This window comes from Ranitomeya imitator, chromosome 2 (genome assembly GCF_032444005.1).
Source record: "Ranitomeya imitator isolate aRanImi1 chromosome 2, aRanImi1.pri, whole genome shotgun sequence".
In the NCBI taxonomy this organism is placed as follows: Eukaryota; Metazoa; Chordata; class Amphibia; order Anura; family Dendrobatidae; genus Ranitomeya; species Ranitomeya imitator.
The window spans coordinates 744,815,431-744,820,811 of record NC_091283.1 but is presented as its reverse complement, the minus strand read 5'-3'; positions in this window follow the sequence as shown (position 1 = coordinate 744,820,811).

Genomic DNA, 5,381 nt, shown 5'->3' with positions numbered 1-5,381 from the left:
AGTAGACCCCCTAAGGAACTTATCTAGAGGTGTGGTGAGCACTTTGACCCACCAAGTGCTTCACAGAAGTTTATAATGTAGAACCGTAAAAATAAAAAATCATATTTTTTCACAAAAATTATCTTTTTGCCCCCAATTTTTTATTTTCCCAAGGGTAAGAGAAGAAATTGGACCCCAAAAGTTGTTGTACAATTTGTCCTGAGTACGCTGATACCCCATATGTGGGGGTAAACCACTGTTTGGGTGGATGGGAGAGCTCGGAAGGGAAGGAGCGCCGTTTGACTTTTCAAAGCAAAATTGACAGGAATTGAGATGGGACGCCATGTTGCGTTTGAAGAGCCACTGATGTGCCTAAACATTGAAACCCCCCACAAATGACACCATTTTGGAAAGTAGACCCCCTAAGGAACTTATCTAGAGGTGTGGTGAGCACTTTGACCCACCAAGTGCTTCACAGAAGTTTATAATGCAGAGCCGTAAAAATAAAACAAAATATTTTTCCCACAAAAATTATTTTTTTAGCCCCCAGTTTTGTATTTTCCTGAGGGTAACAGGAGAAATTGGACCCCAAAATTTGTTGCCCAATTTGTCCTGAGTGCGATGATACACCATATGTGGGGGGAACCACTGTTTGGGCACATGGGAGGGCTCAGAAGGGAAGGAGTGCCATTTGAATGCAGACTTAGATGGAATGGTCTGCAGGTGTCACATTGCGTTTGCAGAGCCCCTAATGTACCAAAACAGTAGAAACCCCCCACAAGTGACACCATTTTGGAAAGTAGACCCCCTTAGGAACTTATCTAGATGTGTGCTGAGCGCTTTGACCCACCAAGGGCTTCACAGAAGTTTATAATGGAGAGCCGTAAAAATAAAACAAAAATTTTTTCCCACAAAAATTATTTTTTAGCCCCCAGTTTTGTATTTTCCCGAGGATAACAGGAGAAATTCGACCCCACAATTTGTTGTCCAATTTGTCCTGAGTGCGCTGATACCCCATATGTGGGGGGAACCACTGTTTGGGCGCATGGGAGGGCTCGGAAGGGAAAGAGCTCCATTTGGAATGAGGACTTAGATGGAATGGTCTGCAGGTGTCACATTGCATTTGCAGAGCCCCTAATGTACCTAAACAGTAGAAACCTCCCACAAGTGACACCATTTTGGAAACTAGACCCCCTAAGGAACTCATCTAGATGTGTTGTGATAGCTTTGAACCCCCAAGTGTTTCACTACAGTTTGTAACGCAGAGCCGTGAAAATTAAAAAAAAAAATCTTTCCCCCCAAAATTATTTTTTAGCCCCCAGTTTTGTATTTTCCCGAGGGTAAGAGGAGAAATTCGACCCCAAAAGTTGTTGTCCAATTTGTCCTGAGTACGCTGATACCCCGTATGTTGGGGGAAACCAACGTTTGAGCGCATGGCAGAGCTCGGAAGGGAAGGAGCGCCATTTGGAATGCAGACTTAGATGGAATGGTCTGCAGACGTCACATTGCGTTTGCAGAACCCCTAATGTACCTAAACAGTAGAAACCCCCCACAAGTGACCCTATATTGGAAACTAGACCCCCCAGGGAACTAATCTAGATGTGTTGTGAGAACTTTGAACCCCCAAGTGTTTCACTACAGTTTATAACGCAGAGCCGTGAAAATAAAAAATCTTTTTTTTCCCACAAAAAATATGTTTTAGCCCCGAGTTTTGTATTTTCCCAAGGGTAGCAGGAGAAATTGGACCCCAAAAGTTGTTGTCCTATTTGTCCTGAGTACGCTGATACCCCATATGTTGGGGTAAACCCCTGTTTGGGCACACGGGAGAGCTCGGAAGGGAAGAAGCACTGTTTTACTTTTTCAACGCAGAATTGGCTGGAATTGAGATCGGACGCCATGTCGCGTTTGGAGAGCGCCTGATGTGCCTAAACAGTGGAAACCCCCCCAATTATAACTGAAACCCTAATCCAAACACATCCCTAACCCTAATCCCAACAGTAACCCTAACCACACCTCTAACCCTGACACACCCCTAACCCTAATCCCAACCCTATTCCCAACCGTAAATGTAATCTAAACCCTAACTGTAACTTTAGCCCCAACCCAAACTGTAGCCCTAGCCCTAACCCTAACCCTAGCCCTAGCCCTAGCCCTAACCCTAGCCCTAACCCTAGCCCTAACCCTAACCCTAGCCCTAACCCTAGCCCTAACCCTAACCCTAACCCTAGCCCTAACCCTAACCCTAGCCCTAACACTAGCCCTAACCCTAGCCCTAACCCTAACCCTAACCCTAGCCCTAACCCTAGCCCTAACCCTAGCCCTAACCCTAGCCCTAACTCTAACCCTAGCCCTAATGGGAAAATGGAAATAAATACATTTTTTTAATTTTTCCCTCACTAAGGGGGTGATGAAGGGGGGTTTGATTTACTTTTATAGCGGGTTTTTTAGCGGATTTTTATGATTGGCAGCCGTCACACACTGAAAGACGCTTTTTATTGCAAAAAATATTTTTTGCGTTACCACATTTTGAGAGCTATAATTTTTCTATATTTTGGTCCACAGAGTCATGTGAGGTCTTGTTTTTTGCGGGACGAGTTGATGTTTTTATTGGTAACATTTTCAGGCACGTGACATTTTTTGATCGCTTTTTATTCCGATTTTTGTGAGGCAGAATGACCAAAAACCAGCTATTCATGAATTTCTTTTGGGGGAGGCGTTTATACCGTTCCGCGTTTGGTAAAATTGATGAAGCAGTTTTATTCTTCGGGTCAGTACGATTACAGCGACACCTCATTTATATCATTTTTTTATGTTTTGGCGCTTTTATACGATAAAAACTATTTTATAGAAAAAATAATTATTTTTGCATCGCTTTATTCTCAGGACTATAACTTTTTTATTTTTTTGCTGATGATGCTGTATGGCGGCTCGTTTTTTGCGGGACAAGATGACGTTTTCAGCGGTATCATGATTAGTTATATCTGTCTTTTTGATCGCGTGTTATTCCACTTTTTGTTCGGCGGTATGATAATAAAGCGTTGTTTTTTGCCTCGTTTTTTTTTTTTTTTTCTTACGGTGTTTACTGAAGGGGTTAACTAGTGGGCCAGTTTTATAGGTCGGGCCGTTACGGACGCGGCGATACTAAATATGTGTACTTTTATTGTTTTTTTTTTATTATTTAGATAAAGAAATGTATTTATGGGAATAATATTTTTATTTTTTTTTTCATTATTTTGGAATATTTTTTTTTATTTTTTTTTACACATTTGAAATTTTTTTTTTTTACTTTTTTACTTTGTCCCAGGGGGGGACATCACAGATCAGTGATCTGACAGTTTGCACAGCACTCTGTCAGATCACTGATCTGACATGCAGCGCTGCAGCCTTCACAGTGCCTGCTCTGAGCAGGCTCTGTGAAGCCACCTCCCTCCCTGCAGGACCCGGATCCGCGGCCATCTTGGATCCGGGGCTGGAGGGAGCAGGGAGGGAGGTGAGACCCTCGCAGCAACGCGATCACATCGCGTTGCTGCGGGGGGCTCAGGGAAGCCCGCAGGGAGCCCCCTCCCTGCGCGGTGCTTCCCTGTACCGCCGGCACATCGCGATCATCTTTGATCGCGGTGTGCCGGGGGTTAATGTGCCGGGGGCGGTCCGTGACCGCTCCTGGCACATAGTGCCGGATGTCAGCTGCGATAAACAGCTGACACCCGGCCGCGATCGGCGGCGCTCCCCCCGTGAGCGCTGCCGATCGCATATGACGTACTATTGCGTCCTTGGGAAGTAAAGCCCACCCCACATGGACGCAATAGTACATCTAATGGCAGAAAGGGGTTAAACAGAAAAAATATGTGAAAAACAATGGTCTTGGCGAGCGTGATCAGACAAAGGCTTGTACTGCTTAAGAAAGACTATTTTGTCTACCATTGTTAAGTAAGGTTGGTCATATACTGTACCTTAAAGGGGTTGTCCGCTACTAGGACGACCCCTTCTTAAAGTAAATGTTTGGCCCCGATAAAATAATAAAGTCTATACTTGTGCCGGTTCCAATCCAGCGTTATCGGCACTCACTGTCCCAGGACTCTGGAATGACACTTGTTGCCCTGCACCCAAACAGTACTAATTGGGCCCTGGCATCATGTGTCACAACACCATATTACAGCCCCGGGGAAAGTGAGTGCCGACATCGCAGAAACGGTGTTGGAACAGGAGGTGAGTATAGGCTTTATTATTTTATCGAGACCAAACATTTATTTAAAAAAAGGGTCATCCTAGTAGTGGGCAACACCTTTAGCACCTTCACGCTGCAGCCCCGTTTCTATTTTTCCTCCCCTTCTTCACAAAGCCATAACTCTTTTATTTTTTAATGGGTCCATTCATTTTGCCACATAGTGTACCTGAAAACAGGAAAAAATTCCAAGTGCACTGAAATTGTAAAATAAACCAATTCTGACATTGTTTTTTGGGAACTGTTTTTGCAACGTACATTTTGTGGTAAAAATGACCATGCAATATGATTCTCTTCAGCAATATGATTACAGCGATACCAAACATGTCCAGTTTTTTTTATTATTTTAGTGGTGAAAAAAAATCTGAAATTTACAAAACAAAATGTTTGGAGTTGTGTCACCATTTTTCAAGACCCATAACATTTTTATTTTTAGTCTGATGGAGCTGTATCATAGCTTATTTTTGGTAGGACGAGAAAATGTTTTTATTTTTTGTGGAATTGTGGAGACCAAAAAACTGAATTTTGGCGGGCTTGATTTTTTTTCCTTTCACGGTGTTTACCGATAGGGTTAATTGTTTTTATATTTTGATAGTTCAAACTTTACTGAACGCGGTGATACCAATTTTTTTTTATTATTTTTTAATACCTTTATTTTCACTAGGGGGAAAGGGGGTGGATTGAACTTTTATGTCTTTCTTTTTCTCATATTTAAAATTTTTTTTTTAACTTTTTTACTGATCTTGTTAGCCCCCTAAACGGCCTTGAAGATGCAAAGGTCCAATCACTTGTGCTATATGTAGCGATGCTACAGCATTGCTGCATATAGCAGAATTCATGGTCTTCTTTGAAGTTCTGCCACTCTCAGGGTATTATTATCAACTGTTCTACTCCACACTCAATTAATCATCATTTAGTTCCTCCATCCTCAGTGCAGCATCATTTGCTTTTCCCCACCCTCAATTTACCATTATTTGCTCTCAACCCCAACCCCCACCATGCTCAAGCCATCATCATTTGCAGTTCCCTACCTTCAATTCATTATTTGTTCTTCTCACCCTCACCTTTAATACACCATTTTCTGTTCCCCATCCTCAATTCATCATTTGCTCTCCCCACCCCAATTCATCATTATTTGTGCTCCACTAGCTTAAAGGGACACTGTCACCTGAATTTGGAG